The 12,521-nt window shown below is 46.7% G+C and overlaps 1 long non-coding RNA gene across 1 annotated transcript; it reads right to left on the bottom strand.

The window, feature by feature from the left end:
* Positions 1-1,326: 1,326 nt before the first annotated feature.
* LOC134760640 (uncharacterized) lies at positions 1,327-6,224 on the bottom strand. Its single transcript, XR_010138486.1, has 3 exons — positions 6,139-6,224; positions 2,076-2,189; positions 1,327-1,522 (listed from the first exon to the last, which is right to left on the bottom strand). It is a non-coding gene; the product is annotated as an uncharacterized LOC134760640 (long non-coding RNA).
* Between the last annotated feature and the right edge of the window lie 6,297 nt (positions 6,225-12,521).

The following is a 12,521-nucleotide window of genomic DNA, read 5'->3' as shown; positions in this document are numbered from 1 at the left end:
TGAATACATGAATCTGGGTAGGCTGTCCTCTAGCAACGGGGTCCTCTTCTCTCTCCCATGTCCCCCACGCCATGGCAGGGTCCCGGAGTTGGTCTTGAGTTCTGGTTGAGTGGGCTGCTGGAGCTACCACTTCCTTCCCTTCAAGCTGCTGACCCAGGCTGGCAACACTTGTGTGATACTGTGAAATATATATTTGGTCTAGGTCCCATTTTGTGGCCCAGAGCTCCTAAAACCCTTGGAATCGCTGGAGTGATAATAGTGTCTTTTTTTTTTTTTTTCTTTTTGACGGAGCCTCGCTGTGTTGCCCAGGCTGGAGTGCAGTGGCATGATCTCAGCTCTCTGCAATCTCCGCCTCCTGGGTTCAAGCGATTCTCTTGCCTCAGCCTCCTGAGTAGCTGGGATTATAGGCATGTACCGCCACACCTGTCTAATTTTTGTATTTTTAGTAGAGATGGGGTTTTGCCATGTTGGCCAGGCTGGTCTCAAACTCCTGGCTTCAAGCGATCTTCCTGCCTCAGCCACCCAAAGTGCTGGGATTACAGGCCTGAGCTACTGCACCTGGCCAGCTGGAACAAATTAATCAGGCTTGAGGAGGGGGGGTCATGGGAACACCCGATTTATATAGCCTGTCAGTCACAAGTCTAGGTGACAACTTACCACTGTGGCTGACATCCAAAGTTGGGGGCAGTCTTGTGGGATTGAGCCTTCAAACTGTGGGATCAGATGCCATCTCCAGGTAGATACTGTCAGAATTAAATTAAATTACAGGACACCCAGTTGCTGTCTGCTGGAGAATCTGGTTGGTTGATAGGTGGGGAAAATACCCCTGCCCCTGGCTCTAACATTTGGTGTTAGAAGTGTTATGCTGAGGCCTGGTACGGTGGCTCACACCTGTAATCCCAGCACTTTGGGAAGCTAAGGTGAGTGGATCACCTGAGGTCAGGAGTTTGAGACCAGCCTGGCCAACACGGTGAAACCCTGTCTCTACTAAAAATACAAAATTAGCTGGGCATGGTGGTACGCACCTGTAATCCCAGCTACTCAGGAGGCTGAGGCAGAAGAATCACTTAAACCTGGGGGGCAGAGGTTGCAGTGAGCCGAGATCGCAGCACTGCACTCCAGCCTGGACAGAAGAAGACTCTGTCAAAAAAAAAAAAAAAAAAAAAAAAAAAAAAAAAAAAAAAAAAAAAAAGTGTTACATTGAGGGGCAGGTAAGAATAGGAAGAATACTTTGCATTTTGTTTTTCTAACCTTAGATAGCTTGGCACTCCAGACATTGAGGAGCAGGTGTTCCATTCAGCCCAAGTAGATGCTTAGAGCCAAGGTAAATTGCACTGTGGTGTATATTTGGTGGTTTGTTCAAGAGCTGGGAAGCAGTTTACAATATAAGTAAGTATATCAGGTAGGTGTACCAGATGATACCTAAGATTCCCACAGTGATGCTCGTGATGGCCCAGTAGTAGGCTTGTTTGGAGGTCTTGGCTGCCAGCTCATAGTCGCTGGAGTTATTGTAGTTCTTTGTCTACAATACAAACTTTGTCTGAGTTTTAGGAGAGAGGGAACAGGGAAAGACGAGTATAAAAGAGTTATTGCGTGGCCGGGCATGGTGGCTCATGCCTGTAATCCCAGCACTTTGGGAAGCTGAGGTGGGCAGATCACCTGAGGTCAGGTGTTCAAGACCAGCCTGGCCAACATGGTGAAACCCAGCTCCACCAAAAATATGAAAATTAGCCAGGCGTGGTGGTGGGCTCCTCTAATCCCAGCTACTCAGGAGGCCGAGGCAGGATAATTGTTTGAACCCGCGAGACGGAGGTTGCGGTGAGCTGAGATTGCACCATTGCACTCCAGCTTGGGTGACAGAGTGAGACTCTGTTTCAAAAAAAAAAAAAAAAAACAGTTATTGGGTGAGGGTGGGCTGTGGAACTGTAAGGACTCAGGGTGGGGGTCTGAACCCACAGGAGGTGCTGGTGTTGCTCAGGCTCCTAGTTCAGAAGAGAGAACAAGGAAGAAGTTGAGTCAGGGTCGGGGCAAGATGGAGAGGGAGGGTGAAGGATTGGCATGATGCAGGTTCCCACCAGGCAAGAAAAGATCACGGCTGGGATGGCTAGGGGAAGGCAACAGAAGAGGCCCAGGATGGACAGGCAGAGGTAGTCGCTGGATTCATCCTCATCAGACATCAGTTCAAACACCTGGGGAGCAGAGAGTTGGTTATGTCTCACTATGGCTTCTGAATTCTAACAATCCTTTCTCACTCTCTCCCTACTTACCCTAACACATCTCTCCTTGGCAGCTATACGATCTTCATTGACCCCATTTAAAATTCTAATTGACTTTCTCTAACCCCCACCATGTCTCCTCTAACCTCTCTCTATCCCTTTATTTTTTTATTTTTTATTTTATTTATTTATTTTTTTGAGACGGAATCTCGCTCTGTCATCCAGGCTAGAGTGCAGTGGTGCGATCTCGGCTCACTGCAAGCTCTGCCTCCCAGGTTCATGCCATTCTCCTGCCTCAGCCTCCCAAGTAGCTGGGACTACAGGCGCCCGCTACCATGCCTGGCTAATTTTTTTGTATTTTTAGTAGAGATGGGGTTTCACCATGTTAGCCAGGATGGTCTCGATCTCCTGACCTCGTGATCCACCTGTCTCAGCCTCCCAAAGTGCTGGGATTACAGGCGTGAGCAACCGCGCCCGGCCAATCCCTTTTATTTTTTGAGACAAGGTCTTGCTCTCTCACCCAGGCTAAAGTGCACTGGCATGATCACAGTTCACTGCAGCCTCGAACTCCTGGGCTCAAGCAATCCTCCTGCCTCAGCCTCCCACGTAGCTGGTACCAGAGGTACAAACCACCACACCCAGCTAATTTTTGATTTTTTTTTTTTTTTTTTTTGTAGAGATGGAATCTCATTATGTTGCCCAGGCTTGTCTTGAACTCCTGGCCTTAAATGATCCTTCTGCCTTGATCTTTCAAAGTGCTAGGATTATAGGTGTGAACCACCATGCCTGGCCTCTGTATCACTCTTATTTATTTATTTATTGAGACAAAGTCTCACTCTGTTCTCCAGGCTGGAGTACAATGGTGTGATCTTAGCTCACTGCAACCTCTGCCTCCTGGGTTAAAGCAGCTCTCGTGCCTCAGCCTCCTGAGTAGTTGGGATTACAGGCATGTGCTACCATGCCCAGCTAATTTTGTATTTTTAGTAGAGATGGGGTTTCACCATGTTGGCCAGGCTGGTCTTGAACTCCTGACCTCAGGTGACCTGCCTGCCTTGGCCTCCCAAAGTGCTGGGATTACAGGCATGAGCCACCACACCCGGCCCTTTCTTATTTATTTATTTTTTATTTTTGAGACAAAGTCTCACTATGTCACCCAGGCTGGAGGGCAGTGGCACGATCTCGCCTCACTGCAGCCTCTGTCTCCTGGGCTCAGGCAATTCTCATGCCTCAGCCACTCGAGGAGCTGGCATTACAGGTGTGCACCACTATGCCCGCTAATTTTTGTATTTTTAGTAGAGACTGAGTTCATCAGTCTGGTCGTTGGCCAGGCTAGCCTTGAACTCCTGGCCTTGAGTGATCCTCCCAACTCGGCCTCCCAAAGTGCTGGGATTACAGGCGTGAGCCACCACGCCCGGCCCATAGCTCCTCTTGTAACCTGTTAAATATATGTGTTTAACCACCCTGTCATCATATCTCCACAGGAGCTCCAGGTACAATTGACAGCTGGGAATGTGCCTGACGATTAAGACTAAATGCTGTGTACACATCTCAGATAATTCAGTAAATGTCTCAATAGCCCTGAGAGACATGCACCTAAAAATCAAAGCTATGTCTGACCCCACATTATCACCAGGTCAATGGTTGGCATCCTGTTGCAGGTGAGGACTGTTCTCACCTGGAAAGAAGCTATTTACAACTTTGGCCCTAGTTGCAATGATAGACATACTTCTCTGCTGTGGATTTTTCTGCTGTTTCACCTTCTATATGGGAATGCAAGACAGACTTCCCCAGAGACTCTCCAGACCTTACACCATATTGGTCCAACTACTCATAAATATTTCCAACTCCAAGTGGATCAGTTCCATTCTGATGACTAATCACAATGCCCTCTTTCAGCAGGAAGTAGCCAGCATGAATGTGGCATCCAAATCCCATAGAAATGGAATGGAATTTGACAGTGGGAAACTGTAATTGAGTACCGCATTTTTTTTTTTTTTTGAGACAAAGTCTCGCTGTGTCACCCAGGCTGGAGTGCAGTGGCGTGATCTCAGCTGCAACCTCTGCCTTGTGGGTTCAAGCAATTCTCCTGCCTCAGCCTCCAAAGTAGCTGGGACTACAGGCGCCTGCCACCACGCCCGGCTAATTTTTGTATTTTTAGTAGAGACGGGGTTTCACTGTGTTGGCCAGGCTGGTCTTGAACTTCTGACCTTGTGATCTGCCTGCCTTGGCTTCCCAAAGTCCTGGGATTACAGGTTTGAGCCACTGCGCCTGGCCAGAGTACCCCATTTTTAAAGAAAAAAAATGATTTTTTTCCTTTTTCTTTTCCCCCCATCTCCTACTTAACTCTTTAGGAATGCAATTGTAACCTCCCTACATGGCAAGATTATCTAACTATATGTTTACTTAGAAGTTCCAGGGACTGAACCTTGAAACAAACCAGGGACCCCGAGAATTCTCTCCCATCAGATTGCCTTGAGACAATGGTCAATTTCTCTGCTCACGATGGTGACAGCTAGAGCACGTGATAGATAAGACATCAAAGCATGTCACATAGACCCCACACCTCCTTGCCCCCCACCTTTATGTCATTCACATCAAGCCCCCCTTTAAAAGTCCCCGCTTTCTGTCCTGAAAGCTGAAGCAATATCCTTAAGGCAGGAACCTGTACCTCTTCCCCTCAGCTGAGCTCTAGAATAAAGTCACCTTTCTACCAGAACTTGCTCTTGTTAATTGGACTCTGCAAGCATGGAGTGACTGGACCTGTGTTTGGGTATAAAACCTTCATTATAAATTCACTGTTCCCTTATAAAACTCTCACCCTGTAAAACTTCTTTGTCTTCTGTTTTTTTTTTTTTTTTTTTTTTTTTCAGAGACAGGGTCTTGCTCTCCCAGGCTGTAGGAGTGCAGAGGCACAATCATAGCTCAGTGCAGCCTCAAACTCCTGGGCTCAAGTGATCCTCCTGCCTCAGCTTCCTGAGTGGCTGGGACTACAGGTGCACACCATCATGCCCGGCTAATTAAATTTTTTTTTTTTTCTGGATGGGTGGCTGACCCATGTAATCCCAATACTTCGGGAGGCCGAGGTGGGCAGATCACCTGAGGTCAGGAGTTTGAGGCCACCTTGCCAACATAGTGAAACCCCATCTCTACTAAAAATACAAAAATTAGCCGGGTGTGGTGGCACGCACCTGTAATGCCAGCTACTTGGGAGGCTGAGGCAGAACTCGGGAGGCGGGGGTTGAAGTGAGCCAAGATCCTGCCATTGCACTCCAGCCTGGGTGACAGAGCGAGACTCCATCTCAAAAAAAAAAAAAAAAATTTTTTTTCTTTTGGTAGAGATGGGGTTTTGCTATGTTGCCCATGCTGGTCTTGAATTCCTGGGCTCAAGTGATCCTCCCACCTCTGCCCCCCAAAGTAAAACTTCTATTAGCTCTCTCACTGTTCCTTTTATGATATCCTTTACTTCGTCCCTGTGAATCCTGCGGGGTCCTGCTGTAAACCTTTCCTGTTCGCCCATAAGCTCCCTGCCCCTTTAGCTCCTCTAAGACCTTATTTGACCACCTATTCACTCCTCTTGCTGGGACTACAGGCGCCCGCCACCACGCCCGGCTAATTTTTGTATTTTTAGTAGAGACAGGGTTTCAGTCTCTACTTCTCTGTCCCCTTACAAAGTCCTGCCCTGTCTCCCTCTAACACCTCTCAACTTCTGAAACCAGCTTTCTGACTCTTTGAACTCCCTCTCCATCCACGTACAACAGCCTTTCTGTTCTAAACCCGTGCCCTTCTGACATATGTCTCTGTCCACTTATATCACCCCTGAGGTTCCTTTATGATACCCTTTCTGCTCTCATCATTTCCCCTCTACTCTCTCTAACACTCCTCCTCCTACTTCTGCCCTCCTCGAACATTCCCAGGAGGGCACCTAGGTCTGGCACTATCAGTGCTACATGGAAGCTCTTCCTTGATCACCAACCACAGGGGATTACCATGGCGGCCGGGCAGGCCCCGTCTCCTAGCCTGTCTCTCTACTTCTATTGGCCAATTGTAGGTGGTATGTCATAGGATGGGAACCAATACCTGGCTTCTGATTGGTTTGATGGGGTGACGACTTCTCCTACTCTCTCAAGTGATTGGCCAATTGAGGAATCCCTGGTTCCACCTTCAAAACAGACCTATAAATAAGCCTCATTTCCTTGATCATCTTTGTTTAAAGATTCCTCCTGAGCATCTTGAGAGAAGAGCACTACTTGGGGCAAGAGTGATGTAGGCCTCGGAGTCTTGTGTTTCAGGAAAAAAAAGTGCATTTTCTCTGCTCTCATACCACAACAGTCAACACAGAAGAGTTCTTTGATCAAATGTGTGGGTTCCCCACTTTTTCCCCACCCCCTCAATCCCCTCCAACACCAAGCAAACAATCATTTCTTTTCTTCCTTCCTTTCCTTTTTTCCTTCATTCTTTCCCCCTTCCCTCCCTTTCCCCTTCCCCTTTCCCTTTCCTTTCCCTTCCCTTCCCTCTTTTCTTTCTTTTCCTTCTCTTCTTTCTTTTCTTTCTTTCTTCTTGCTCTGTCATCCAGGCTGGAGTGTGGTGATGTGATCTTGGCTCACTGCAACCTCCGCCTCCTGGGTTCAAATGATTCTCCTGCCTCAGCCACCTGAGTAGCTGGGACTACAGGTGCGCGCCACCATGCCTGGCTAATTTTTTGTATTTTTAGTAGAGACGGGGTTCCGCCATGTTGACTAGGCTGGTCTCGAACGCCTGACCTCAAGTGATCCGCCTGCCTTGGCCTTCTAAAGACCTAGGATTACAGGCATTACGCCCGGCCTACTTCTATTTTTTAATTTTTTAATTTTTTATTTTTTGAGACAGAGTCTCACTCTGTTGCTCAGGCTGGAGTGCAATGGCGTGATCTCGGCTCACTGCAACCTCCGCCTCCTGGGTTCAAGTGATTCTCCTGCCTCAGCCTCCCAAGTAGCTGGGATTACAGGCACCTGCCACTATGCCTGGCTAATTTTTGTATGCTTAGTAGAGACTGGGTTTCACTATGTTAGTGAGGCTGGTCTCGAACTCCTGACCTCAGGTGATCAGCCCATCTTGGCCTCCCAAAATGCTGGGATTGCAGGCGTGAGCCACCGCGCCTGGCCTACTTCTATTTTTTTTAAGACAAGGTTTTGTTCTGTTGCTAGTCTGGAGTGTAGTGGTGTGAACACGGCTCACTGCAGCCTTGACCTCCTGGGCTCAAACAACCTCCTGCCCCAAACTTCTGAGTAGCTGGGGCTACAGGTGCAAGCCACCATGCCTGGTTAATTTTGAAATGTTTTGCAGAGATGGGATCTCACTATGTTGCCCAGACTGATCTTGAACTCCTGGGCTCAAGTTATTTATTTATGTATTTATTTGAGACAGGGCCTCACTCTGTCACCCAGGCTGGAGTGCAGTGATGTGATGATGAATCACTGCAGCCTCAACTTCCTGGGCTCAGGTTATCCTCCTGCCTCAGCCTCCCAAGTAGCTGGGACTATAGGCATGTGCCACCACGCCCAGCTAACTTTTTTGTATTTTTAGTAGAGACGGAGTTTCAGCATGTTTTCCAGGATGGTCTCAAACTCCTGGGCTCAAGTGATCTGCCCACCTCGGCTTCCCAAAGTGCTGGTATTACAGGCATGAGCCTTAGAACCTGGCTATTTTTTTTTTTTTTTGAGTTGGAGTCTCCCCCTGTTGCCAGGCTGGAGTGCAGTGGTGCGATCTTGGCTCACTGCAACCTCCGACTCCCTGGTTCAAGCGATTTTCCTGCCTCAGCCTCCCGAGTAGCTGGGATTGCAGGCATGCACCACCACACCCGGCTAATTTTTGTATTTTTAGTAGAGACAGGGTTTCACCATGTTGGCCACGATGGTCTCCTGACCTCGTGATCTGCTCGCCTTGGCCTCCTAAGTGCTGGGATTACAGGTGTGAGCCACCACGCCCGGCTCTGGCTATTTTTTTTTAAGTGCATTACGAAAATATTTTATAACTTGTGTGTTTAGATCATGTCCCTTAAATATGATTATTGGTATGTTTTGCTTTAGGTCTACTATTATTTGTTTTTTATTTCCCCTTTTCTGTGTTTTGTTCCTTGTTTTCCCTTTTCTTTCTTTCTTTTGGATTATTTGAATACTGTTTTAGTACTCCATTTTAATTTATTTATTGTGATTTTCACTATATATCTTTGCAAGTTTTAAGTGATTGCTCTAGGGATTATGGTAAACACACTTAAACATTCTGTAGTCTACCTAGATTGAATATTTTGCAACTTCAAGTGGAATATGGAAAACTTCCACCATATTGGTCCCTTCACTGTCTCCCATGCATGCATTAGCTTTCATGTGCATTATAAAGACATGTATTGAAAATACATCCGTCCAGGGCTGTGGCTCACGCCTGTAATCCCAGCACTTTGAGAGGCTGAGGTAGGTGGATCACCTAAGGTCAGGAGTTCAAGACAAGCCTGGCCAACATGGTGAAACCCCGTCTCTACTAAAAGTACAAAAATTAGCTGGGCATGGTGGTGGGCACCTGTAATCCCAGCTACTAGGGAGACTGAGGCAGGAGAATCGCTTGAACCCAAGAGATGGAAGTTGCAGTGAGCCAAGATCACACCACTGCACTCCAGACTGGGTGACAGAGTGAGACTCTATCTCCAAAAAAAAAAAAAAAAAAAAAAAGAAAAACGCCAGGCACGGTGGCTTGGGAGGTTGAGGAGGGCAGATCACAAGGTCAGGAGATCGAGACCATCCTGGCTAACAAGGTGAAACCCCGTCTCTACTAAAAATACAAAAATTTAGCTGGGCGTGGTAGTGGGTGCCTGTAGTCCCAGCTACTCGGGAGGCTGAGACAGGAGAATGGCATGAACCTGGGAGGCGGAGCTGGCAGTGAGCCAAGACCGCACCCCTGCACTCCAGCCTGAGTGACAGAGTGAGACTCCATCTCAAAAAAAAAAAAAAAAAAAAAAAAAACAAAACTCTCCCAAAGTGCTGGGATTACAGGCGTGAGCCACCACGCCCAGCAGTCATTCCTTTTAATGGCAAAAACCGCAATTATTTTTGCATCAACTACTCACACAGACACACACACACAGACACACACACACACACACACACACACATATCTCATGTCACCTGCAGATATAGTTTTATTTCTTCCTTTCCAATCTACATGCCTTTTTTTCTTTTTTGAGACAGAGTCTCACTCTATTCCTCAGGCTGGAGTGCAGTGCTGGCGTGATCATAGCTCACTGCAGTCTCAAAGTCCTGGGCTCAAGTGATCTCCCTGCCTCAGCCCCCTGAGCAGGTAGGACTACAGGCATGTGCTACCATGCTTGGCTAATTTTTAAATATTTTTTGTAGAGATGGGGTCATGCTGTGTTGCCTAGGCTGGTCTTGACATCCTAGTCTCAAGTGATCCTCCTGCCTCCCAAAGTGTTAGGATTACAGGCGGGAGGCACTGCGCTGGGCCCTGTTTGCCTTTTTTTCTTGCAGTGACTAGAACTTCCAGCACTATGTCAAATAGGAGTGTCAAGAGCAGACATCCTTTCCTTGTTGTTGATCTTATAGGGAAAGTATTCTATCCTTCATCATTAAATATGATATATATTTGGTGTGTTTAAATCTATTATTGTTATTACTATTATTATTATTATTATTATTTGAGATGGAGTTTTGCTCTTGTTGCCCAGGCTGGAGTGCAATGGCGCCATCTCGGCTCACTACAACCTCCGACTCCCGGGCTCTAAGAGATTCTCCTGCATCAGCCTCCCGAGTAGCTGGGATTACAGGTGCCTGTCACCACGCCTGGCTAATTTTTATATTTTTAGTAGAGACGAGGTTTCACCATGTTGGCCGGGCTGGTCTCGAACTCCTGACCTCAATTGATTTACCCGCCTCAGCCTCCCAAAGTCCTGGGATTACAGGAGTGAGCCACCGCGCCTGGCCGTTATTAATATTTTTGATGTTCAAGTTGTACCACTCTGGGCCAGTGGGCGCTCCTTCAAGTTAGCTTCTATGTCGAAAATAAAAATGATCTGTTAAGAGAAAGGTAAGTGGTTAACAAGTGACTCCAGCAGGTAAAAAGATTGAATTGCTACTAACGGTCGATGGGAGGCAGTGTTGTCCACCCAGTGCTTAAGAACACGGCTTTTGGTGGCAGATTTCCTGGTTCCCAATCCTGGACCCTCAGTGAATTCGCTGTGAGACCTGCACTGTGTCTTTCCAGCTCCCTGTGCTTTATCCTCAGTCTGTAAGAATGCAGGCTATAGGGTTAGTGTGGAGACCAAAAGAATCAATACTCCGAAGCTGCTCATAACAGTGGCTTGCACTTGACTCCGAGAGTTCCTGCTTTCACCATCATAGTGAAGACAAAGTACTCAAAATCTGCTACACGAAAAAGATTACAGGCCCAGGAGATTTTGCAGGCATGTTCACTCCAACTTTTTTTTTTTCTGGAGATGGAGTTTCGCTCTTGTCACCCAGGCTGCAGTGCAATGGCATGATCTTGGCTTACTGCAACCTCCACTTTCCGGGTTCAAGTGATTCTCTTGCCTCAGCCTCCTGAGCAGCTGGGATTACAGTTGTGTGCCACCACGCCCGGCTAATTTTTGTATTATTAGTAGAGATGGGGTTTCACCATATTGGCCAGGCTGGTCTCGAACTGACCTCAGGTGATCCACCTACCTCAGCCTCCCAAAGTACTAGGATTACAGGCATGAGACACCATGCCCGGCCCACTCCAATTTTTAAGAAGCAGCTAATTCCCATGACATAGAAATGTTTCCAGAACACAGAAACACATGGAATGCTTCTCAACCCATTCTGCATTGCCAGCACTGCCCCAATGCAAAGGACTGAGAACAGCCCCCAAATGAAAACTATATAGGACCCAAATAAGGCAAAGCAAACCATATCCATCACATATTAAAAGAATAATAGAGGCCGGGCATGGTGGCTCACGCCTATAATCCCAGCACTTTGGGAGGCTGAGGCGGGCGGATCACGAGGTCAGGAGATTGAGACCATCTGGCTAACACGATGAAATCCCGTCTCTACTAAAAATACAAAAAATTAGCCGGGTGTGGTGGTGGGCGCCTGTAGTCCCAGCTACTCGGGAGGCTGAGGCAGGAGAATGGCGTGAACCCGGGAGGCAGAGCTTGCAGTGAGCCGAGGTCGTGCCACTGCACTCCAGCCTGGGCGACAGAGCAAGACTCTGTCTCTAAAAAAAAAAAAAAAAAAAAAAAGAATAATAGATTGTGACCCAGTAAGGTTTTCCCAAGAGTATAAGAATGGTTCATTGTTAATAACTTTGTTAAAGGATTGAATTAAAATCTCATATGATCATGTTAATAGATGCTGAAAAGTATTCAATATGATTCAACACAAATTTTTTTTGAGACAGAGTCTCGCTGTGTTGCCCAGGCTGGAGTACAAGGGTGTGATCATGGCTCACTGCTGCCTCTAACTCCTGGTTTCAAGTGATCCTCCCATCTCAGCCTCCTGAGTAGCTGAGAATACAGGTACCATGCCTGGCTAATTTTTTTTTTCTTTTTTTGGCAGAGACGAGATCTAGCTATGTTGCCCAGGCTGGTCTCAAATTCCTGGCCTCAAATGATTCTCCTGCCTTGGCCTCCCAAAGTACTGGAATTACAGGCATGAGCCACTGTGCCTAGCCTCAATATAAAATTCTAATTTAAAAAATCTTGGCAAGCCAGGAATAGAAGAAAACATAACAAAATTGATGAAATTTTGGCTAGTCATGGTGGCTCATGCATGTAATTTCACCACTTTGAGAGGCCGAGGCAGGCAGATCATTTAAGGCCAGGGGTTCAAGACCAGCCTGGCCAGCATAGAGAAATCCCATCTCTACTAAAAATACAAAAAATTAGCCCCGAGTGGTGGTGCGTGCCTGTGGTCCCAGCTACTATAGAGGCTGAGGCACTAGAATCGCTTGAACCTGGGAGGCGGAGATTGCAGTGAGCTGAGATTGTGCTGCTGCACTCCAGCCTGGGTGACAGAGCCAGAATTTGCTTCAGAAAAAAAAAAAAAAAAAAAAGATGAAATTTTTATCAGAAATCTACATCAACTGCCTGACTTAATACTAAACAATAGAACTAACACATACAAGGATGGAAACAAGATTATGATGCTAATTCATATTTTGCTGAAAGGTTTAGCCTAGGAACTAAAAAAATACATATATAATGAGGTATTAAAATTGTTAAGAAATAATTCAAATTTAGCATTGACAATCTAAGTGTGTAAAATTATGAATTATTACACC

This window comes from Pongo abelii, chromosome 20 (genome assembly GCF_028885655.2).
Source record: "Pongo abelii isolate AG06213 chromosome 20, NHGRI_mPonAbe1-v2.0_pri, whole genome shotgun sequence".
NCBI classification, from domain to species: Eukaryota; Metazoa; Chordata; class Mammalia; order Primates; family Hominidae; genus Pongo; species Pongo abelii.
Note: the sequence above shows the minus strand (reverse complement) of the source record. Positions and strands in the feature narration are given on the sequence as shown.